The sequence below is a fragment of the Moschus berezovskii genome, chromosome 1 (genome assembly GCF_049115385.1).
Source record: "Moschus berezovskii isolate FMDL1 chromosome 1, NW_MosBer_1.0, whole genome shotgun sequence".
Classification (NCBI taxonomy): domain Eukaryota; kingdom Metazoa; phylum Chordata; class Mammalia; order Artiodactyla; family Moschidae; genus Moschus; species Moschus berezovskii.
The window spans coordinates 80,676,805-80,703,324 of NC_142460.1; the positions used below are offsets into that span (position 1 = coordinate 80,676,805).

General features: G+C 35.2%; 1 protein-coding gene across 15 annotated transcripts in view; it reads right to left on the minus strand.

The window, feature by feature from the left end:
- The window catches only part of ZBTB20 (zinc finger and BTB domain containing 20), an 891,891-nt gene that overhangs the window by 520,614 nt on the left and 344,757 nt on the right, over positions 1 to 26,520 (minus strand). For all 15 annotated transcript variants that reach the window (XM_055429282.2, XM_055429604.2, XM_088837148.1 and 12 more), the window contains one exon: positions 7,416 to 7,489. The gene's annotated coding sequence lies outside the window, so the exon portion shown is untranslated. The remainder of the gene's footprint in view (positions 1 to 7,415; positions 7,490 to 26,520) is intronic.

A 26,520-nucleotide genomic window follows, 5' to 3' on the forward strand; every position in this document is an offset into this window, starting at 1 on the left:
TCCCAGCTCTTCATTTCTCAAAGATGGAAATATGTTTAGGGGCTCTGTACTTATTTCCAGGCAAGATAACATAACTTAATTATAAAAGCATCATCTCAACATATTCTTTTTTCTTGGGAAATCTGTGAGACCATGTATTAAATTCTACTTTGCCATATAAGGAGTTGAGGTATGTGGACTACAGAAGACTAGCATCCAGGAGAAGAGCAGACTTGGCATGTGGGTATAATAATGGAAAGAATATTTGGGTCAGACAAACCTATGCTTGAATCTTGGCTTGGGCTTTTACAATAACATGGGGAATTGAAGATGGTGCTATTTAATCTCACTGATCCTCAGTTTCCTAAAAATGTAAACTAAAGGTTATAGCATCTATTTTGAGACGTTATAAGAATTAAATGTAAAGAGCTTTATGCAGAGAGGGTACCTTACCTAAAGAAAAAGGAAAAGGTCTTTTCTCTACCTTCCTAACTTTTTTCAAAAACCTTTCTAACTTTTTTTAGACATTTGGACTATTAGAGAACTAGTGACCTCTGTGACCACATGACCTAAAGTAATAACAAAATTCATCAGATAAAAACACCCAGCAGGAGACAGCATAGGGTTTGAATCAGTTAGGTCTGGCATCAATACAAAACTCACTTATTTCTTTGCAATCTTGGATATTACTTAATCTTTCTGGATCTCAGTATTCTCATTATAAAATGGAAATTATTCCGAGTTTGCGGAGTGGTTGCTGAGCGTGGTAGTGAGGATTAAAGACAACTTTTATAAAGCATCTGGTACATTAAGTAAACAGATTGTGAGTAATACTTATTGTTCAGATTTTTATTAATTAAAACTTGTCTGTAGACTCATCTCCTATACTTAATATTCCTTTCTCTACCCAAGATCTTGAAAGGGTTACAATAGGGGCTTTGATTATAGATTAGCTGGTTTGGCTGTGATAATCTAGCTCTTAAAATTAGAGTTCCAGCCCTGCCATTAAACGTTTAACTGTACAGCCTGAACAGGAATTCTGGGCCTAAATTACGTTCATCTCCAAAATGAGGAGACTGGAATAAATAATTCCCAAAATTCTCTGTAGACATAATATTTTAAGATTCTAGTGTCTTTTGACTGAGTTACAGTAGATAAGTACTCATATCTTTAGAGCTTAACCTAGTTCTCTATGGTTTAATTTTCACATTCTCTCTACTCTATTTCTTCTTTAATTGCAAAAGGGGATAATTTCCATCACTTTGCAAACAAACCAATATCTCTCTTCTGATTTAGTGGCATTGCAGAATATTAATGCATCATACTTTAAGACAGTCTGGCTTGTTTCTAATCCAGAAATTCAGTCATAATATAGGTAGTATTAATGAGGAAAATGAGGATTTATTTTCAAGGCTTTTTATGCCTCCAGGCCCCTGGCCATTGCACATGATAAAATACACTCAAATTAAAAATAAGATTAAGGTTTAACAGTTAAAAATACATTCTAAGAGTAAAACACTTTTTTTGGTACTCATTTCTACATTACAAATGGGCACTTAAAAATAAACAAAAATAACAGATTCATTAACCAGCAACAGAATTTTAATAATTATTAACTAGAAAGGAAATAAAATTAACTTGACCTTATCTTAGAAGGTTGTCAGAGACTATTTTGGTTATGTAGATGGGGAACATGTTGTGAACTAGTAGACCTCTGTTTCAAAAGTCCAACCCTCCTCAAATTCAGAAGTAAACTTTCAGTAAGGCTTCAAAACAAATAGATCTATGAGCTTATTGTTTACAAGGTACCTTTGAATTGTCTTCATCTTGCTCTATTCTTAAGCTATTCTTCAATTAATATTTATTTATCCATCTACTCACTTTTTTGCATATAATGGCAACCCACTCTAGTACTCTTGCCTGGAAAATCCCATGGATGGTGGAGCCTGGTGGGCTGCAGTCCATGGGGTCGCTAAGAGTCGGACACGACTGAGCGACTTCACTTTCACTTTTCACTTTCATGCACTGGAGAATGAAAAGGCAACCCACTCCAGTGTTCTTGCCTGGAGAATCCCAGGGACGGGGGAGCCTGGTGCGCTGCCGTCTATGGGGTCGCACAGAGTCGGACACGACTGAAGCGACTTAGCAGCAGCAGCAGTATGTGCTTTTCCAGTGTATTCAGAATAAAATCCAAATTCCCCACCCTGGCTACTTTCCTGACCTCACCTCCAGTTACGCTCCTCCTTTCCTCCTTTTGCTTTAGCTACTCTGGAATCTGTTTATTTCCCTGAATTCACAGTTTGCCCTTGCCTCAGGGCTTTGTCCGTGCTGTTTCTGTCTGGAACTTTTTCCCCTCTCAAGCTTCCATCCCCACCCCAAATTCTTCACCTGGCTGATTCTGTCTTTCAAAGTCTCAACTTAAATGACGCTTTCTCTAAGAATTCTTTCCTGAGCACCCAATGGAAAGTATAATGGATTTTCTCCACCCATTCGTGTCTTGCATACCTATTAGCTCTTCTCATGGAGTACAGTTTTTAATTTTACAATTATTTGTTTACTTATTTAATGTCTGATTTCCTTTGAAGACTATAAATTTCATGAGATCCTAAGGGATCATTTCTATATTTCCACTATTTGGCATGGTTGAATATTGAATTAATGATTCTATTGTGGTAGATTCTACAGGGTTGAGAAATATCTAATAACATGGACTCTAACCCTAAGAATTTGCTTTCTAGTAAAAAAAAATAAGGCATGTCCATAAATATTGTTTAAAAATATAGAAAGTAACTCATGTCTCAAAAAAAGTGTAGGTGGGTGATATATTAGATTTTTAGGCTTTGGTAACAAATCATTCTTTACCATCTGAGCCACCCAGAAGCCCAACTTGTTACCTTAAAATATATACATTTTCTCACAGCTTTAAAGACTAGAAGTCCAAAATGAAACTGCTGGCAGGGCTACTACATGTGCTAAGTGAGTTTGGTAGGTAGGGGAGAGTGTATTCTGGCTAGGTCAGGGAAAGAAGGTTTCATGGAATAAATAGCATTTAAAGTAGCCAGGACGGATGTGTTAGATTTGCATATGGAAATACAGAATGATGAACATTTCAGATAACAGAAACAACACTAACAGATGTGGGTGAGGAAATTTGACCTAAGAGTATGGTATATTAAATCATAAAATTAAGTAAACATGGGGATAAAATTAGATTTTAGAGTGTTCAGGAATATTGGTTAGGAATTGTTTGGTAATTAATATAGAATATTAAAGTTTTGTCTGAAAAAAAGTGACATGATCTTAGGGCTCCTGCTTCATGAAACCCAATGGGGCAACAGTATTTAGGATGAACAGATCTCCCTTCCCTCTGCTTCTCCCAACTAAGAGATTAGTAGAACAAGAGAAGACGAAAACTTGATGAGGACACAGGTACCAAAAAATGGAGAAATATTGGTCATTTATTAGATACATAGAGAGGCAAGAATAAGATATTTTGAGTCAAGATGACCTTGACAATTGGGGTTAAAAAATATCAGGATAGTCAAAAAGAGGACGATTTTTTAACTAGGAAGATAAAGTTATGACCAAACTAGACAGCATATTAAAAAGCAGAGACATTACTTTGTCAACAAAGGTCCGTCTAGTCAAGACTATGGTTTTTCCAGTGTTCATGTATGGATGTGAGAGTTGAACTATAAAGAAAGCTGAGCACAGAAGAATTGATGCTTTTGTACTGTGGTGTTGGAGAAGACTCTTGAGAATCCCTTGGACTGCAAGGAGATCCAACCAAGTACATCCTAAAGTTCAGTCCTGGGAGTTCATTGGAAGGACTGATGTTGAAGCTGAAACTCTAATACTTTGGCCACCTGATGTGAAGAGCTGACACATTTGAAAAGACCCTGATGCTGGGAGGGACTGGGGGCGGGAGAAGACGGGGACGACAGAGGAAGAGATGATTGTATGGCATCACCTACTAGATGGACATGGGTTTGGGTAAACTCTGGGAGTTGGTGGTGGACAAGGAGGCATGGTGTGCTGCAGTTCATGCGGTCGCAAAGAGTCGGACACGACTGAGCGACTGAACTGAACTAAAATAATAAAAAAGTTCCTACATTGGTCTCTTTGGATTGCTAAATGACAGAATCCAATAAAAGAAACCTGAAATAAATTACTAGAGCAAGTAATTTATTTTAAATTATTAAAGTTTATTTCAATTTTTTCAGACCCCAAAATTTTTTCTCTGATGGAAATGACCCTTGGCAACAATGACATTCTGACACCATGCATGATGAACCCTCTTGGCAAGTCTGAATTCCATGTCACAATGGCTCTGTTCAGATTACCGGTTTTATCTTGCCTGTAAGCCCAATGAGACTACTGAAGTTTCTAATGGCCTTTTGTCTGCTTTGTAAATCATCATGCATGCATGATGTTGCTTCAGTCATGTCTGACTCTGTACAAACCTATGGGCTGTAGCCCACCAGGCTGCTTTGTCCATGGGATTCTCTAGGCAAGAATACTGGAGTGGGTTGCATGCTCCCCTCCAGAGGATCTTCCCAACCCAGGGATCGAACCCATGTCTCTTATGTCTCCTGCACAGGTAGATGGTTTCTTTACCAGTAGCGCCACATGGGAAGCCCCATAAATCATCATAAAGAATATTAAATCAATAAATTTAATTGCCTCTATATGACATAATTTTGCCTCTATGTGACTCAATGTACAACCAGAGGCATAATATCAAAATGTACCATAATGCTCTTTATATATGAATTTTAGACTAGTTGGAAGAGGGCACCACAGTTAAATGGGTCTCATAAGATGAGCTTAAGACAGTTTGTTCCTCAGCATACACAGCTCAGACTCTGAGTGTAGAAGAAAGATCAAAGTCTATAACTGGGTTTACTCTCAGTCCTAGATGTCTGAGGATGATTTGCATTGGCAGTCAGTATCATCTGGGTAACCTGCATGCCCTACTCTGGGTCTCAATTTACTTTTTTCAAAATGAGATGACTGGACTTTTTATTTCTTATATACTTTCTACCTATAATTTTTGATGATGCTTTGCCCTTAAATCTCTTTCACCTCAATCTTTTAATCTTAAAAAATATGAAATGTGTTTATAAAGTTCTTTGATGTCCCTAAACATTATTCCACATGATAACAGTACAATTCATGAAGCTTAAATTTTATCATTTTAGCTTTGCCTCAGAGGCCAAGTTTTATGAGAGCCTTCATTTGCATCACCAGAAGCTAATTTAATAAAAATGAAGGAACCCCTTTTAGAAATAAATAAAATTGGTGTTGGGGGGCAGATAACTTTATGTTAAAAACAAAGCAAAACAAGCAAAAAAAAGAAAGAAACCAGGAAGCTAAACTTAGAAGGGGTCAAATGGTTCTGAGTTCTAAGGAATGCTGTCATCTTATTTGTGCTGAGAAATTGGTTCTGGCTCTCAATGCACTCAAAGTAGAAGTTTCTAATGGCAACTTCCCAAATCTCTGGTCTCTTGACCCAATATCTTTTGTACCATTTGCCCCATTTTCTTGAAGCACAGTCTACTACATAGACAAGCAGGTACACAGCACCATCTATCCTAGAGTCAGGTAGATTTATCTTTGGAGACGACTTCAGTATATGAGATGTAAGACACAACTAGATGGAAAACTAGTGAAGACCACTTCACGGACAAAAAGGATATGGTTTGAATGGGCACTTCTCATTCTGGTCAGGAGAAGGAAGTATAATATCAAAGAGAAGGGCTAGGAGACTGACGTCTAATGTTATATGGTGAATAATAGGCTTGTCTTTGACAAATTCCTTTATAATCATCTTCTTCACTGTCAAAAATTTCATTCAACACATCTTCACAAGAAATAATTTTTGAATGAGTAAATCCTAAAGTTTGACTTAAATTTCCTAATTGTACTAATAACAATAGCTATTTCTTCATTACTATTACTATGCCAAGCATGGGGATCACAAAAATGAATAAGAAATAGACCCTGATTTTAGAGAGCTTACCATCTATAGTTCCTGACTCTTGTAGTTATGACAAAAATAACAATAACCACCATTTATTCATTCATATCAGCCAGGCACTATGCTCAGTGGACAACATACATTAATATAAGCTGCCAAAGTTCCCTCCAGTTCAGATAATACCCTGACAGTGAGGTGATCTTGTTCTGTCCATGCAGCATCTTTCCAAAAAAAATGGACCTAGCAAGAATTTAGACAATAGGCAGGGATGTTTAAGCATTGTCAGAACTGTCTACAGTAAACATAAGAGAACTGTAGTTGATAATGAAAGAGTGAAGTAAACCAAAGTGAAAATGGAAGAAGTCATCTGAATCACCTTTAGTGTACTCTGTCTAAAGGCACTGTGACACTCTGAAAACCAGAATGCAATACACCCCACATTTGGCATTCCAACAATGACACAAGGGGATGAATGCTGTTTAAGTGTTTTAAGACTCTCTAGCAAAAGATCTCATAGCACATTAAATGGAAACTTAGGAAGACATCATAACCTGCTGGATTTCATTACCAAAATATATATTTTTATCTAAAATTTTTTAAATTATAACATTGAATTTCCTTGTAGTATTTCATAACCTTTGAGTGAGGCATTAAAGTGTTTTTCCTTTTCCCCCACCAACTATAAGCTTCTGTTTTCTTACCCTGGGCGTCTGAATCTTTTATATGCTTGGGTTCTATTCACTGCCTGTTATTCAGACATTGAAATCCCAAATGTTAATTGTTCTTCCAAGTACATTGACAAAACAGCAGCTAAATAAGGGTAGACCAGACTGTGGTAGACTCTGACATGCATTTATGGAACAATGGGGCTCTGAGAGACAGCCTTGTAGCTCACGGGAAGACATAAGATGTGCTATTTTGACTGCTTCATAGCAGAATGGGGAACACACGCACACAAGGGAATTATGCATTTTACTTAGTTTTGCCCAAAGTCCTCAAGGCAACAGAATCTTGTGATGTCATCATGAACTTTCTTTCTCTCCATTTACACTGACACAAAGGCTAAAAATTTCTAATGACATCACAAAGGAAAAACGGAGTCTACTTTGATTCCATTAGAAATCTGTTACTTTCAAAGAGACTTGTACCAAAATGTAAGAATCCTTCCTGACAGGGTGTGTGTCACTGTGCTGATGCACGGTGGGTGACACCCTCCCGAACGCAATTCAAACCAGCCAAGAGCAAGGATTCACAATTTAGGTTGGATAAAAAAGACATACTGAATATTGAGCCCTACAAATTTTCTTTTTTTAAAGAATGAAATCATTTAAACATGTATTTCTTCAGGGATATTCAAATTTCTTACTCGTGTCTGGTTACTATGTGACCACTATTTTTGTCCCTTTTTGAGTAGGTCACAAAAACACAGAGGAAGGTAGAGGAAGCTTTCACTCACAGGAATGCAGTGCAGCTCAATCTTTTGTTTTTAAGGTGCAGTGATTTCAGTCTCTAAATGTAACTTCAGGCAGTCTGAAAAGAAACAGGTTAAAATCTCTTTCAGTTATAATTGGTATTTCAGATTTAATTAAAAATTAAACTTTCATAATGTTTCACCATCCAAAGCAATGCATTATCAGTCAAGCGTAGCTTTTTTTTTCTGTTAAGGAAAAAAAAAAAAAAAAACCCTCTTCCCAGAGTAGTTTTTTAATGAAAAGAAAAGGATCTAAAGAGGAAAAAAAGCAATTCTGAAAAACAAAATATGCCTCCATGTTAAGGACTTCATAATGATATGACTAGAAAGTCAGTGTTTCTAAATTTTACCTATATTCTGATTAAAAAAAATAAAACAACTCCTAAACAATTTCAAAGCTTCAAGATTACATACAATGTTATTTCAGAGAATAAAGAAGAAAATCTACAGTCTGAATACACATATTAAAGGGAAATTACAACTTCAAATAAAATTGGAAAATAACATTAGACCCACTGCTTTCAAATGACTGAGGGGCAAATGGTGAAGCAGAGGCAAAGAAACATATTTAGCAATACAAATGCCCATTGCAAGGTATTAAGGGTTCAGTGCACTCCAGATTACATCATACTATATAGCTTATTGTATGAAGCACTGCTGTTTGGAGCAACATGGGAAGACCAACAGGGTTTAAACTACCCCTCTTGGTTTAAATAACCATAAATGCATCTTTTAAAATATCTATTAAAGAGTCCAGGCATTAAGATAAAAGTATTTAATAACTATCTGGGCTTAAAATGTCATATTAATATTTTTAGTCCTTTATTTTTTCATACAACATCACCTATAAATGAGATAATAGTTGACAGACAGGATTAAGTCATCCTTATTTTTAGCTTCAAATAACTGATAAAACAGGTTTAGAAAAATATAGATTTTAAACACAATTATCTTTTACTTTACATCATGTCAGTCCATTTTTTATATATTTGTAGCACTAAATGTGGTATGTTTATGTCCATCTTTATATTCATGCAAGGTAATACTTTAATATCTCCACATAAAAGAGCATAATCATCAATCATCCTTGAAACTGCATCTATTTTTAAAAATGTATCTGTTTCTTACTTGTGAGTTCTACTTTCTTTTTCCCTTGGATTGTATAAAAGAATAGTTTGTGTATTGTGTTTATTTGATGCATATAGGTTGTAAGTTCAAACCGGTTCAAATTCACTAGATCTATCCATGAATGGATCCACACACACACACACACACACAAAATCACTAACTAAACTTTTCCCCTGCTTCTCACACGCCTGAATTAGACTAAAAATGCACCAGTGTAAAGACAGAAATTATGGAGGCGTCACCAGGGACAACTGACTATGAGGAGGGGAGTGAACATATTTCCTTATAAGGCAACAAAACATTCATAAAAGAAGCTGACAAAAATAACTCATGCTCAGAAATAATGTTGAATAACAATAATCCCTAATAAATGATTCAGAAATATAAGAGCTGCCCATCTCTATATAAATCTGAATCACCAACTGATACTGTTCTACTCACCAATCACATATGGTTAGTGAAACTGATTCATTGTCTAGTTTAGATAAGAAAAGGTGGTGGAAACGAGACTGAATATTTATATATAAACTATTTAACTGACAACTCGCAGTTCAATTTAATGTCAGATTTCCTTTTCCTTAATTCACCAGATGTTGAGTGAATTGAACTCAGTTCAAAACAATAAAGCAGTTTCTATGAATAGAAAGTCTACTCAGTTATATTCTCCTCTTCACATGTCATTTCTTTCTCCTCTTTGACCTTTCTTTTCCCTTCTCTGTCTCTGCCTGTTTATTCCTTACTTTCACTTTCCTCCTTATTTATTTTTTCCCTTTCTCTTTTTTCCCCCTTGGTGTGGGTAATGAAGCTCAAAAATAACATCTTGTATCCTGTTGAGGGAAACTTGGTCACAACTATTCTTCCAGATGACAAACTCATTCTTAAATGTCTGTTTTCCAATCCAAAGAAAACAGAGCAAATGAGAAAATAGAGACGCAACATCACTTACCACCACCACCACCACCACTTTTAATTCCCATGCTACACTCATCATAAGGAGGGCTGAAGTTTATTTATGTTATCCCCTAACCTTAAATAGGACCGCAAATAAGACTAATAACAGGACCATTTTGTGGCACTCAAGCAAACGGCTGGGCAAAACAGATGGATCTTACTTTGCGCCAGGACTCAAAAACTACAGTCGCCAACTCACTGTTGGCGACTATGTATCTTGGCCCAAAGATGGACCTGGAAGTGGGACCGGTTGTCTTTGATATGAATATGGTTCCTATTCATATCAGCCTCATGAGAAATCATTAACTCTGCTACTAGGCAGTGGGGTTAAGTATTGGTTAGAAACTGTTTGGAAGATTGGTCATCAAGAAAGTGAAATATTCTGAAGGCATGCCAGATTAGATTAAGAAGCAGAGAAGTTAAGACTAGTATCTTATTTTTGGCACTATTGTCTACTTTTCAATGTCTATTTTTGTCAAGTTCAGTACTGTACACTGAATCCACCTTTAAAATACTAGATTTCCGGAGTATGTGTCATCAATAAGAATAATTTGCTCTTGACATTTCAAGTTCCAAAATCTGTTAAAAATTTTTCAATTTATCCAGAACAAACTTAGTTATTATTAAAATTGACCACCAATGTCAGACTTCTTTAATCAAGATAGAACTTTGCCAGGCTTTATAGAATACAATCAATACCCAGTGATGCACTGGTAAACAACTCAGTAATCAATGCAAATTACAAAGCCCGTAAGAATGCTTCTCTTGGCAGAGACCCTTTAGCAAAGAGAGTTGTACATTCTGCACTAGTTAAAGATTCTGAATGTCTTTCCAGAGAAGTAGCAAATGCATTATATTACAGTAACCCATCCTAAGTCACAAGGCCAAAAAACAAATCCCCAGACAATAAAAAACTTAAGAGGGGTGAAGAACTATAGATCTTAGTATTGACTAGGGAAAAAGGACTGCTTCTGACTACACCCTACTTTTTAAAATCCTCACATAGGTAGGGGTTTAAGATATCACCAAGTCACAGAACTTTAAGGAAAGAGCAACAAAGCACTCCAGTTTAGGAAGTCTATGCTCATCCAGGCAGTTCTGTTAATGCTCTCCCAATTCTTCAGCACCAATTATATCCTGCTGAGATTGTTTTTGCGAGCTCACTCACCTCTCTATGACCACACTCGCCTGTGGTCAGCACAGAGACCAAATGACAATATTTGATTATTTCTCTTAGTCTTTGTTTCCTTTTCACTTAAAAAATTATTGTGGAAAAAATTCAAACATATGCATGAGCAGAGAGTATAGTAAAATAGAACTCCCCTCTCTCCAAAAGAAAAGAACTCCTATGTATTTGTCACCCAAGGTAAGTGTTTACTTCATCTATGCTCTAACCAACTTTTTCTTCCACCAGATCATTTTAAAGACAATCCCAGATGTCATATTACTCCATTCATTAATACGTTAGTATACATTATTAAAAAATAATGACAAAAAAATCAGAATACCATTATACCACATCAAAAATAATAGTAATTACTTAATGTTATTAAATATTTTGTCAAATGATTGACTTTATTTTTTTAACAGCTGACTAGTTTGAAATAAGATCTGAACAATATCTGCACATTACATTTGAATCACAATTCCCCTTTAACCTATAAATTTACCATTTCTTTGAAACATTTTAACTTTTAATTTTGAAATAATTTCACATATATGGAAAAGTTGCAAAGGTAGCTCAAAGAATTCTCATATTTCCTTCACTATGTTCTCTTAACTTTAACATTTTACATAAACAAGGTAAGAAATTAACACTGATACAATACTATTACTTAAACTACAGACTTTATTCAGATGTCACCAGCTCTTCCACTAACATATTTTGTCTCTTTCAAGGATCTAATCCAGGATACCACACTGCATTTAGCTATCTTTTATCCTAAATCTCCTCTGCATGCTAAATCACTTCAGTCGTGTCTGACTCTTTGCGACTCTATGGACTGTAGCCCATCATTCAGATTCTCCAAGCAAGAATATTGGAGTGGGTCGCCAAAATGCTCTTCTCTAAAAGCTCCTCTCATCTGTAACAATTTCTCAGTTTTTTCTTGTTCTTCAGGACCTTGATAGTTTTGAAGAGTAGTGGTCAGATATTTTGTGAAATGGTCCTCAGTTTGGATTTGTCTGATGTTTCCTCATAACTGGGCTTCCTTTGTGGCTCAGCTGGTAAAGAATTTGCCTGCAATGTGGGAGAGACCCTGGATTCGATCCCTGGGTTGGGAAGATCCCCTGGAGAAGGGAAAGGCTACCCACTCCAGTATTCTGGCCTGGAGAATCCCATGGACTATACAGTCCATGGGATCGCAAAGAGTCAGACACGACTGAGCGACTTTCACTTCACTTCACTCTTCATAATTAGACATAATTACAGTTTTAGAGAAGATTGCAAAAGAATGAAGTGCTCTTCTGATAACATCATGTCACGGGATCTCTGATATCCATATAACTTATCACTAGGGATGTTAATCTTGGTCATTTGGTTAAGGGAGTATCTGCCAGGTATCTCTTTAGTTTTAATAATTATAATTTCTTTAAGTTTATTGAGTTATAATTATGCAATAAAATTCATCCTTGTAAGTGTAAAATTTAATGATTTTAAGTAAATTTAGAGTTCAGCTATCATCACCACAATTCAGTGTTAGAACATTTTTGTCACTCCAAAAAAGATCCTTCATGTTCTTAGGCAGTCAATCCCCACTATTATTTCCAGTCCCAGACAACAACTAATCTGCTTTCTGTCTCCAAACAGTTACATTTTCTGACCATTTCTGATAAATGCAATCACACAATATGTGGTTTCTTGCATTTTTTTTTCTCTCTTATCATGTTTTTCAGATTGATACATGCTGTGGTATATAGTAGGATTTCCCAGGTGGCACAGTGATGAAGAATCTGCCTGCCAATGCAGGAGACACGAGGGTTTGATCCCTGGGTCGAGAAGATCGCCTGAAACAGGAAATGGCAACTTACTCCAGTATTCTTGCCTAGAAAATTCCACAGATAGAGGAGCCTGGCAGGCTGCAGTCCATGGTCTTGCAAAGAGTCAGATACAACTGAGTGATTGAACACACAGGCACAAAGCATATAGCAATAATCTATTCTGTTTTAGTTATGAATAATATGCCATTGTATGAATATATGAAATTTTGTTAATCCATTCATCAGTTGATGGACATGTGGATTGCTTCCAATTTTTTACTATTATGAATAATGCTGCTATGTGCATTCGCATATATATGCCTCTCTGTGGACATGTTTTCATTTCTCTTAGGGAGATTCCTAGAAGTGGAATTGCTGGGTCAGAAAAATAAGTTTATTTAACTTTTAAGATATCAAGTTATTTTCTAAAGAGGCTGTACCATTTTAAATTCTGACCAGCAACCTATGAGGGTTCCAGTTTCTTTCTGTATTTACCAGCATTTATTACCCTGCCTGTCTTTTTATTATAGCCACAACGGTTGGTGTAAAGTAGTATCTCACTTCATTTTTAATTTACATTTCCTTAAAGATTAATGACATTGAACATCTTCTAATGTGTTTATTAGACATTTTTATATCTTTTTTGGTAAAATATCAAATTACCAAACTTTTTTCTCTTTTGTATCATGCTTTTAGGGTCAGATATAAAACTCTGTCTACCATAAAGCCCTGAAGATTTTCTCATTTCCTTCGAGAAGTCTTATAGTTTTAGCTTTTGCATTTAGATCCATGATCTATTTGAGTTAATCTTTGTGTATGGTGTGAAATTCTAAAATTCTAAAAAAATTTTGTATAGTCTTAGCACCATGGATATTCATTTATATTTCACATAATAAAATTACTTATAATTACATTTACTGATATCTGTATCAGGACTGTATGTTCTTCCTCATTATAGTTTTTATAAAAAAGTTTTTAAAACCTGGAAGTTTAAGTTATCTAAATTTGTTCTTCTTTTCAAAATTATTTTTATTGTTTTGAGTCCTTTGCATTTTCACGTGAACTTTAGGATCAGGTTGTCAGTTTTTATAAAAATGCCTTTATTCTTTTTTATTCTTTTTCTATTCTTGTGAATAGAATTGTTTTCTTAATTTCATTGCTTATTGCTAGTACAGCATATCTCACTTTATTGTGCTTTGCTTGATTGTACTTTGTAGATATTGCATTTTTTACAAATTGAAAGTTACTGTATCAAGCAAGTCTACAGGTACTATTTTTCCCAAAAGCATTTGTTGATTCCATATCTCTGTGTCCTACTTTGGTAATTCTTTCAATATTTCATTATTTTATTTCTTATGGCAATTTGTTATTAGTGATTTCTGATGCAAAAGACTCCAACTAGGTAAAGTCTCAGATGATAGCATTTCTAGCACCAAAGTATTTTAAATGAAAGTGTGTACATACATAATGCCATTGCACACTTAGCAGAACTACAGTATAGCATAAACATCATTTTATATGAATTATTGAAATCGAAAGATTTGTGTGACTTGCTTAATTGAAGTGGTCTGGAACTGAACCCTTAATAATTCTGAAATATGCTTATATACAGAAATACAATTGACTTGGGTATAATGCTCTTGAACTCAGTGAACGTGTTGTGCTCATCTTTTAGTTTGTGTGTGTGTGTGCATGCCTTCCTTAATGATCTCCACATACTTACTTCATTTTCCCCAAATAAAAGTTTTACTTCTTACTTTCCAATCTGGATACTTTTGATTTCTTTCTTTTCTGTTTCTTTTTTTCTTTCTTTGCTTTATTTCCTTTTTTTCTTTACTTTTCTTACATTTCTGGACAGATATGCTAGTACAGTCTTTAACAGAAGAGGTGAGATCTGACAGCCTTGCCTTTTCCCCTTATCTTAAACCACTCAGTTTTTCATCATTAAGGATATTAATTGTAGGGTTTATTTTTCTTGGTTGCTTCTTATTTAGGTATATGCATTCTATTCTTAGATTGTTGAAATTTCTGTTATAAATAGATATTGGGTTTTCCCGTATGTTTTTGTATATGTAGTGCAATAGCTATGTGGTTCTCTCCCTTGCTAATATGTTCAGTTTAGTTAAGTTCAGTCGCTTAGTCCTATCCAACTCTTTGAGGCCTCATGAACTGCAGCACACCAGGCTTTCCTGTCTGTCACCAGCTCCTGGAACTTGCTCAAAATCACGTCCATCAAGTCAGTGATACCATCCAACCATCTCATCCTCTGTCGTCCCCTTCTCCTCTTGCCTTCAATCTTTCCCAGCATCAGGGTCTTTTCTAAGGAGTCAGTTCTTCGCATCATGTGGCCAAAGTATTGGAGCTTCAGCTTCAGCATCAGTCCTTCCAATGAATATTCAGGACTGATTTCCTTTTAGAATTGACTGGTTTGATCTCCTTGTTGTTCAAGGGACTCTCAAGAGTCTTCTCCAACACCACAGTTCAAAAGCATCAGTTCTTTGGTGCTCAGATTTATTTATGGTCCAACTCTCACATCCATACATGAAAATACTGGAAAAACCAAAGCTTTGGCTATATGGACCTTTATATTACCTGAATTGATTACTGGATATTAAACCAATTGCACTCCAAGGATAAACGGTCAGGATATATAATAATACTACAAATTGCTGTATTTGGTTTGTGAACACTTTGTCGAGGATTTTAATTTCTATAATTATGAGGAATACTGATTTACTTTCTTATGATGTCTTTGTCTGGATTTGGTCGCAGGCTAATACTATTGTAATAGAATGAATTGAAAAGTGTTCTGTTCTCTCCATTTTTGGAAAAATTTGTGAAAAATTGGTGTTATTTCTACTTTAAATATTGGATAGGGTACAGTGAAGTTATTTGCATCCAGACTTTTCTTAGGATTACTTTATGAATAAATCCATCTTTTTATTGTTACAGGTTCATTTAGATATTCTCTTTCTTTTTGAATCAGTTTTGGTAATTTATGTATTTCTAGAGGTGATACCATTTTTTCTAGGTTGCCTTATTTCTTGGAATATGTTTTTTCATATTATTACCTTTTAATCTTTTAAATTTCTATGGGGTTGATAATGTCTCCTCTTTTATTTCTGATTCTGGTAATCTGTTACATCCTGTCCTTTTTTCTTGGTCGGTCAAGCTAAAAATCTGTCAATTTTGTTGCTCTTTTCTGATAAACAACTTTTGGTTTCATTGATTTTCTCTATTATTTTCTTGTTGTATATTTCATTGATTTATGATCTGATCTTTATTATTTCCTTCTTGAGTTTTTAATATACCATATTTATGTTTACCTGAAAATTATATTATCAGTGCTATTTATTTCTTTGGGTATATTTTAAATACTGTTTGCTGTCATTTCTCTTTAGCCTAAGGAATTTCCTTCAGTATTTCTTATAAGGCACATCTGCTAGCAGTGAATTCTCTTTATTTATTTATATTTTCAGTTCAGTTCAGTCATTCAGTCGTGTCCGACTCTTTGCGACCCCATGAATCACAGCATGCCAGGCCTCTCTGTCCATCACCAACTCCCGGAGTTCACTCAAACTCATGTCCATCGAGTCGGTGATGCCATCCAGCCATCTCATTCTCTGTTGTCCCCTTCTCCTCCCACCCCCAATCCTTCCCAGCATCAGAGTCTTTTCCAGTGAGTCAACTCGTCGCATGAGGTGGCCAAAGTATTGGAGTTTCAGCTTTAGCATCAGTCCTTCCAATGAACACCCAGGACTGATCTTCTTTAGAATGGACTGGTTGGATCTCCTTGCAGTCCAAGGGACTCTCAAGAGTCTTCTCCAGCACCACAGTTCAAAAGCATCAATTCTTCGGCGATCAGCCTTCTTCACAGTCCAACTCTCACATCCATACATGACCACGGGAAAAACCATAGCCTTGACTAGACGGACCTTGGTTGGCAAAGAAATGTCTCTGCTTTTTAATATGCCATCTAGGTTGGTCATAACTTTCCTTCCAAGGAGTAAGTGTCTTTTAATTTCCTGGCTGCAATCAGCATCCACAGTGATTTTGGAGCCCAAAAAATAAAGTCTGACACCGTTCCCACTGTATCCCCATCTATTTCCCATGAAGTGATGGGACCAGATGCCATGATCTTTGTTTTCTGAATGTTGAGCTTCAAGCCAACCTTTTCACTCTCCTCTTTCACTTTCATCAAGAGGCTTTTGAGTTCCTCTTCACTTTCTGCCATAAGGGTAGTGTCATCTGCATATCTGAGGTTATTGATATTTCTCCCAGCGATCTTGATTCCAGCTTGTGCTTCTTCCAGCCCAGCGTTCCTCATGATGTACTCTGCATAGAAGCTAAATGAGATGGCTGACAATATACAACCTTGACGTACTCCTTTTCCTATTTGGAACCACTCTGTTGTTCCATGTCCAGTTCTAACTGTTGCTTCCTGACCTGCATACAGGTTTCTCAAGAGGCAGGTCAGGTGTCTGGTATTCCCATCTCTTTCAGAATGTTCCACAGTTTATTGTGATCCACACAGTCAAAGGCTTTGGCATAGTCGATGAAGCAGAAATAGATGTTTTTCTTGAACTCTCTTGCTTTCTCTACGATCCAGCGGATGTTGGCAATTTGATCTCTGGTGCCTCTGCCTTTTCTAAAACCTGCTTGAAACTCTGGGAGTTCATGGTTCACATATTGCTGAAGCCTGGCTTGGAGAATTTTGAGCATGAATTTACTAGCATGTGAGATGAGTGCAATTGTGCGGTAGTTTGAGCATTCTTTGGCATTGCCTTTCTTTGGGATTGGGATGAAGGCTGACCTTTTCCAGTCCTGTGGCCACTGCTGAGTTTTCCAAATTTGCTGGCATATTGAGTGCAGCACTTTCACAGCATCATCTTTCAGGATTTGAAAGAGCTCAACTGGAATTCCATCACCTCCACTAGCTTTGTTCGTAGTGATGCTTTCTAAGGCCCACTTAACTTCACATTCCAAGATGTTTAATATCTTTATTTTACCTTCATTTGAACAGTTTTTCTGGATATGAAATTCTTGATCATCATTTTAAAAGTCTTTATTTCCTTTAACACTTTGAATATATTACCTCTCTGCCTTCTGACTTTAAATGTTTTTGATGGGAAATCAACTGTTAATCATAATGGTGTTTCTTGTATTGAATCAGTCTTCTTTTCTCTTGCTGCTTTCAGGAATCTCTCTTTCTCTTTGGCTAAGTTTGATTGTGAAGTGACTATGTATAGATTTTTCATGTTAATGATGTTTGGAATTTCTTGAGCTTCTCAAGCATGTAGATTAATATTATTCATAATATTTGGCAAGTTTTTGGCCACTGTTACTTTGAATATTCTTTTTCTTCTCTTTCTTTTCTGCCCTCATTCTCTCCCATCGCACATGTTAATATGCTTGATGGTTTCTCACAGATCTCTGAAGCTCTATTTATTTTCTTTGTCATTTTTTTCTGTTCTTCAAATCAGGTAATTTCTACTGATCAATTGCAAGCTTACTGATTTTTTTTTTTCTTCTGCAATCTCAAATCTGCTTTTGAGTCTCTCTAGGATGTTTTTTAATTTTCATTAACATTCTTTTTAACTTCAGATTTTTGTTTCTTTTAAAAATAATTTATACCTTTATATTAATACTTTATATGACTAATAATTGTAGTAATATTGTATTTAATTATTTAACATGATTTCTCACTTATTTAAGCATATTTCTAAAAGCTATTTTCAAGTCTTTTTTTTTGCTGAATTCAACTTCTGCTCTTCCCCTAACCTAAGGATAGTTTCTATTGACTGCTTTTTAAATTGGGGGTGGGTTAAAATCCTGTTTTCTTACATGTGTCAAATTTTGTTTCTTGCAAACTGACATTTTATACAATATGTTGCAGTAACTATGACTTCTAATTTTTCCCTCAGGGTACTGCTGCTGCTACTGTTATTTATTTGCTTTTTAGTGACTTACCTTTCTAGTTCTGTGGCATCTGTCTCCCTCATACTATGTAGATACTGAAGTCTCTGGTCAGTTTTTATAATTTCCATTTTTATTTCTTAACTAAGACTTGCCCCAGTATCAGCATCATTTGCAGTTTACATCCAATGGCAGGTCAGAGTTGTACTCAAACAACTTAGGCCAATAAACTAACACACTTTGCTGATAAATATGTATATGGGTTGGAGAATTGATTAAAAGTTCAGTCAGTTTACAAGTCATTCTATTAGGCTCTTTCTTATCTCCTCTACAGCCTAGGATATGTGAATATCTTGGACCTTCTCTGATCTTTCCTGAAAAGGGCATGAAGACTTCCAAACCACCAGAAACATGTTAGTTTTATCAAGGTATCATATGGTAATCTTCTCATTCAATCCCTCTTATTAAATTTCTGGTTAATATGTCAGTTTATTGCCTACCCCAACCTGAACTGCAATCTCAGTCTAGTTGTGAGGTTTACACTTCCTTTTGGTTTGCCACTGAGATTGCTACTATTTTGACATTACCCAGGGGCATGTGGTTTTTCACGTTCTCTTCCACCAAGCCTGCAGTGGAGCTGTGGTTTTCATAGCTTGCCCTGCCCTGGCTGAACTATTGTGCTAGTCAAGTTTGGGGAGGGGTGAGGAGTGGAGGTAGGCCCCACTGAAACACCAGTTGTATCACAATAATCTTTAATGTAGCTCCTTTTGCTCTCAAAAACATCCAATTTAGGTAATAAAATTTATAGTCTCCTTTTACATAGTGATCTGAAACAATTTACAATATTTCTTCAGCAAAATTATTTGCATTTTAATGCAAGAATCAGAGGCCCAACTGCAGGGATGTGTGTATGAGTGGGTGAGGAGGGCCAACTGCTATTGAATGAAAGTTTCCGTGATGGTTAGATGTGTACAGAATATCCTCACCTGCCTGTCTGCCTACAGCGTTAGAAAATACACACGTTTGGGAGACAAGAATGTCTGCCAATTCTGAAAACCCTTAACTGGGGTTGGGCCATGGGCTTCCCTTGTGGCTCAACTGGTAAATAATCTGCCTGCAATGTGGGAGACCTGGGTTCGATCCCTGGGTTGGGAAGATCCCCTGGAGAAGGGAAAGGCTACCCACTTCAGTATTCTGGCCTGGAGAATTCCATGGACTGTATAGTCTATGGAGTCGCAAAGAGTCGGTCACGACTGAGCGACTTTCATTTCATTTCACTTCATGAGAATTGAGAAGTTGATGGAGGATCAGGATGAGGGTGCTAAACTTCACCCATCGGAGATAAATAATTTTGCCTTGCTTTATAGAGCTAAGAGGAGTCACTTAATGAGAATAGGTAGAATAACATGGTTTATAAAGGGCTGCTAGGAAATTTAGAGCTTGAATGAGCTGAAATAAATCCATTCCAAGTGATTGTGGAGAACATGTTATCTACACTTAATCTTTTATAAAATAGTAGCTCAGAGATCTCACTAAAGAGGTTCAAATACTTACTCGGATCAGGTTAGTATTCACCAAATTATTCTTTCATGGTTTTCTGTCTCACTTAGTTTATATCCACCTAGGAACACACTAAGGTGATGTATTCCTCTGGGAGCTTAAATAACTCTTATAAAACAGAAAATTCCCATATAGAAATGGGAGTAATGTGCACTTTAAAAGTGATTTTTGCTTTACATGATGATCCACAAAAAATTCCCTTGAGAGAGTCTCCTAGAGCATTTAAATTATGAATAGATTTACAAAATCACTCCTATCACATAAAATGAGATAAACATGTAGTATCTGCTTTTAGGAATTTTCAAAACTGTTTTTTTCCCTCAAAGAGACTGCAAGGAATGGGAAAATCAGCAAAAATTTGTGCAGTAGAAATTCAGAATATATGATGCATTAACTTCAAATATCTTACTGATATTTTTTGAATCAACGTTATGCTTCACAATTTACAAAGTGTTGAGGAAATCAAAGTGTTCACCAAATTTCATCTAATTAAAATGTCATGATATTCATTTTTGACCCAGGAATGTGTAATAGTAAATATTAAAATTTCTATTTGGAAAACAAAGAATCTAATCCATGAAACAAAACATGCAAATGTTATATAAATTGCTTACGGATGTGAATAAGTCTGATAATGGAGTATTTGATGAAATTCCATCAACTTGTGGCATGTATCAGTTAGGCAATACACAGGGTACAACAAAGAAGAAACTTGGAACCTCCGTCTTTCTATTATGTAGATTAAAGCAAAATCAAAATAAATGTTTAGAGAGATTTTTTGGACCTAATAATACTTCTCCAGGTAATCTCTCAGGTAAAGCAGGTAGATACTTTCTAAATGTGTGTTTTATTAGGCTTTTCAATTTCTATAGGACAATTTTAATACATCTCCTAACCTGATTACTATTTCTGCCTTTAATTAACAAAGAATAGCCGGATTCTAAGTGTTTTCTAGTAATACCATCTAGAATTCACAGTCATCCAATACCAATTGAAGGTCTAACAGAGAAATAGTATATATAGGAAATTAAAAGTTATACAGTCCTTTCACTGGAGTTCAGTATCTAGATAAATTCTGAAATCCTAATTTGAGTTATACCAGAATGAAGTGTATTCTACCTGGTCTGTATTTAATGGGATTGAAAATACCAAATTGCATGTTACTGAAATGTTATCAATCTATATGGAGGGCCACAATTGAAGTGCACCTATAAAATATTATTTGTTTCTCATGAAAATGAATATTGGTCATGCTATTCATGATAAAACACAGTGATCCCTTTATACACTGATGGGTATCATAGGAAGATATTTATTTCTAGTCTTAATATCAGCAATACACTTTTTCAAAACATACAAGAATCAACCTAGTTCTTCTAGGAACTGGACTTGATAGACTTATTTATACCTTTTTGGATACTTTATTTCATTTTCTTCTACCCTCAATGCTATTCAAATTAGATGTCTAAAGAAAAGTAATAGATTTGTATCATGAGAGTTCAAGACTAAATTAAAGCTTCAGTTCAGTTCAGTCGCTCAGTCGTGTCCGACTCTCCGCGACCCTATGAATCACAGCACGCCAGGCCTCCCTGTCCATCACCAACTCCCGGAGTTCACTCAAACTCATGTCCACAGAGTCGGTGATGCCATCCAGCCATCTCATTCTCTGTCGTCCCCTTCTCCTCCCGCCCCCAACCTTTCCCAGCATCAGAGTCTTTTCCAGTGAGTCAACTCGTGGTATGAGGTGGCCAAAGTATTGCAGTTTCAGCTTTAGCATCAGTCCTTCCAATGAACACCGAGGATTGATCTCCTTTAGAATTAAAGCTTAGATAAGCATCTTTTGGGCTTCCCTGGTGGCTCACAGGGTAAAGTGTCTGTCTGCAATGCAGGAGACCCAGGTTCAATCCCTGGGTTGGGAAGATCCCCTGGAAAGGGAAATGGCAGCCCACTCCAGTATTCTTGCCTGGAAAATCCCATGGACGGCGGAGCCTGGTAGGCTATAGTCCATGGGGTGGCAAATAGTCGGACATGACTGAGCGATTTCACTTTCACTAAGCATCTTTTACTAATTCACCTGAAGGTGATTCTTGGCTTTCTATGCAAGAATAGAACAATTTGGGACCTATGGAGCAATAGTAGCTATTTTCAGCTCACTGATAAAGCATATAAAATGGGGCAGCTATGACTGACTGTGCAGGTTGTACCCTGTACAAGGGCTCCTAGTACAGCAGTGTGTTCTACTTTTATAAGCCATATTCCCCGGCCAAGCTACATCATCTGGAAGAGGGTTTCCTTTAATAATTACACAAAGGTGGAACCTTTTCCTAAATTGTTCTTAACCTCTGCACAAGTAACAGAAGCCCTCTAAAACATGTTTTAAGCATGTAACAGAAGTCCTCTATAGCATTTCTAACAAAATATAATTGATCGCATTGATACTTGGTCAGTTTCCTAGCTGTTACCTGTTACATGAATGCTTGAGTAAGACTGCTTCCCACTTGAGTTTGAGTCTTCATGACTTGGACTAAGCAGTTTTTTAAAAACAGAATGTTAGTTATAAGCACAGCTTTCCTCAAGGAGACTAACTTTGAAATAGAATAGGAGAAAAGGATGCTCCTACTGTCTTTCTTTGTAGGAAAACATACCTTATATCAGATCATATTCTCAACATACTAAAGGCTTTTCTTCAGAGATAGAGTTAAGAAGTGAGTACAGAGCATAATATTATTCATATTATTATGATCTCATTGATTAAATTGTCTCCATTGTGGAATTTTCAAGCAAGTTTAGAGAAAATGGGTTATTTGTATAATGGAATGCTAAGTCACTTCAGTCGTATCCAACCCAGTATAATGGAATACTTTGCCCTAAATTTAGCTGGTGGTGTCCACTCTCCCTGAGAAATTTTATACAGTTAACTCTCAAAAAATGATTTGCAAGTGAGTGAAGCATGAAACATTTCATATTAATCTATTTTTTGACTACAAAATTAACACATATTCATTGCAAAAGAACTGTAAAATACAGAAAAGTATAAGAAAAAATACAGAAAAGTATAAGAAAAAAACTACAAACACTGGAAGTCAGATCACAGGGTTAATCAACCACTACTGACACTTCAGCATTTAATTCAGCCATGACAATTTTAATCCCAGTTTGGCTTTCTTTTTCTCCTCTGCACATCATTGCCTCCTATTTTCACTATTTGGCACTCACTCAAACAACAGTAATTATTTTTTGCAAATTAATTTAGTAATTAACCAAGTATGATTTTATTTCATAGATCTGATATAGATTATTATTCATTTTTATCGTTCATTTTTGTTGAGCTATTCATTAGAGTATAAGTTAAATTTTATCTAATCGTGCCCTATGAATACTATCTATTATACACAACAAAGCATGATATTATATACTTTGTGTCAGATTATTTCTGTTTCATAATATGGATGCTAGGAATAGCTTCCTTAACCTATGAAAAACAAGAAGTAAAATGGTGAATTTATGCTAAAGTTAAATATTGTATACAAGACCAAAGACAAATCATTTTTGATAATACGCTTGTTACTTTATTTTGGTTTTTACTCTATTATTTCAAACGACATTATTAGTATGGAAAAAAACTGAGAGTTAACTATGCTTAAAAAGGTAAAGCACCATAAAAGCCCCAATGCATCTCTTTCAAGAGGAGCTATCTGAGGAACTATCCTCTTTCTGTGAACTCTGTCATGTAGAATTACATCATCTCCCATGGCTCAGATTATCTCCAATTCATAAAATGCTTTAACAAAAACTGTTATTAAGTGGGTTCTGTTATGTATTCATATAACTTCCTGCTCACTTTGGTTTAGCACAGAAATACACAATACATCAATATGTGTTTCATTAAGACAGTTGTTTCGATATAGTAACAAGCTGGGCAAATAGAGGAAGTGTGCTGGATGTAATTTATTTACATTTTAGTAAGACCTCAGATGAATGATACCACACAGGAAGCTCATAGTGAGGTTATGAAGAAATAGTGGCTGAAAAATGCCTTGAAGTTTGGAAGCCATTAAGTATTACTTAATCAATAGCATTGCTTCTGAATTAAGATAGTATAACAGTTCCACAGGGATAGGTACTGTGGTCTATGACAAATATTATTGAATGCAGGCATTAAAAATTAAGGGGGGATATAAATTTTCCAAAATATGATACATTTTTGAGGTTGTAACTTAGAACATACATCAAATGCTAAAGTTTTAAATGGATGGCCTATGATATAAAAATCCCATCAAAGTCCAAAAGATAGGACTATGCTTCCCTGATATACAAAAGCTTACTGCTAAAATTTCCTTTTAGTAGAGATGCTAACTTTGTGTTAGCATTTGGATGTCTCCTACTTAGCATGTTAATCCTTTTGTGAATGATTATAAATATCAAAGCAAGTTCATTTAATGAAATAAGAAATTCAGAAAACAACGATTTTCAGTCTACAATTATAGTAGCCTGTACTATTTCTGTTTCCAAATTCTGAGCAGGTCACCTTTGCTTTGTAAGACAAATTATTACTGATAATATTTCAGAGATGAATGTGCATGGCATTTAGCTATCCAGTGTTGTGCCAAAGAGAATTTTTAAGAATCTTGAAAAAGTAAATAAAATTTTCAAGCAGAAACTGAGAAAATAATGATAAAAGTATGATAAAGATAGGAAAAGCATAAAGAGGTCAAGGTGAGGATATACATACATACAAAAGGTATGCTGTGAATTTTAATATATTTGCTTAAATATAGAATAATATTTGCCATTATAAAAAGTAAATATTTCATTAGCAATTGTTGTTTTTGCACTTTCCCTTTATATCTTAATCTGCCAACTAGAAAGTAAGCTCATTGCAAGTAAGAAATTTTTGTTTTCCTGTACTATAATTCATAATAATTAGCATGATGCTGAGTAGAAAATTGATGTGCAATATTTCTTTATTTGTTTGGTGTGAAATATAAAGTACCCAGCCAAGAGGGAATAGTTTAAAAATAATGACTCATGCATACTGTATCAAAGAACAAAATAAATGTTTCTAAGAATTAAATTATAACACTAATTGGGAAAAATGAGATAAACTATGCTAAACTGCCCTAAAGCACTAAAATTAATACAAAAAACTATTAAACTTACAGACAATTAAGACTTCCAGAGAAATGAAAACATGAAGATGGCATCATGAAAATGATTTGACTCAATATCATGTACCATTTCTGTCATACTCTATAAGAAGTAATAAATTATGATAAGAATTCTAATTCCCTAATTGTATAGCATATAAACTATCTATATTACAGTAATTTATAAAATTTCATTTTATAGATGTTCTTGAGAATTTGAGCACTATGACTTCAGATGTTAAAATCTCGTAATTTCAATTGTAAATCAAAATTTTAGTTTTGACAATTCTTAAAAATCATATTTTGAAATGGTAAACAATTAGGTAGCCTTCAAAGTATTCTTAATAAACTCTTAAATGTAAAGTTTTTCTAGCAATTCAGGGGAAACTTAATAATGGGAAATCATTCACTATAAATCTCTTAATGAATTATCATGGTCTGAATAATCCTTATGTTTTTAAGGGAAGAGGTCATGAATCTGAATTCCAAAGTTTAGTGAACCATTTATGGCACATGGTAAGTGCTGTATAAATGTGTATTGGAATTGATTTTAATTGAAAAAGATATCACAAGAAAAGTCTATGTCCACCAACCAGTTAGAGTTTGACAATATTGACCCCAAAACGCATGTGATATACTTTAATACATTCTTAATAAACAAAGAAAGGGTTAGAGAATAGTATTCTAAGTAACCTTACCAGTATAATAAAGAATATCTGTTTTAAATCAACAATTAATATCTATATTACCAATGGAATAAACTAGCATCATTATCACATAATCAAGAACAAGAATGTTTCCTATCACGATGATTATTAACTTCTAGTCGATGAAACATTAAACAGAAATAAGAGAGAAAAAGAAGATAGAGTCATTATTGTTTGCAGACAACTTCATGACCTTGAAAACTCAAGAGAATTTATAAGAAGCTCTTAAAATTGTTAAGAAAGTTGAATAAAACAGCTAGGTTGTAAATATCATAAGAAGATATGGCTTTTCTCCTGAACAATTAAAAAATGAAAGGTAAGCAATTAAGGACAATAACAAGAACACAGTATGCTTATACTTGAATTAAACAAGGAATCTGGGGACCTAAATGAATATAGATAGCTTATTTACATCAGAAGCATTACATACATAGATACATGCAATGCTTCTAAAGGTTATGTTTAAATATTGCAAATATATGAATACTACTTTACAAGTTTAATAAAATTCCAATGTATCATTTTTAGAAAATCAATGAAGTAAATTAATCTTGAATAATAAGTAGGTGATAATAGTCAAAGTATTCTTGAAGAAAGAAAAAAAAGCAAGGATTTGACTTAGATCTGTAAACATACTGTGGAGTTCTAATGGGAACAGTATGGAACCAGTGAGAGAAATGAAAAAACAGTTAGTCCAAAAAT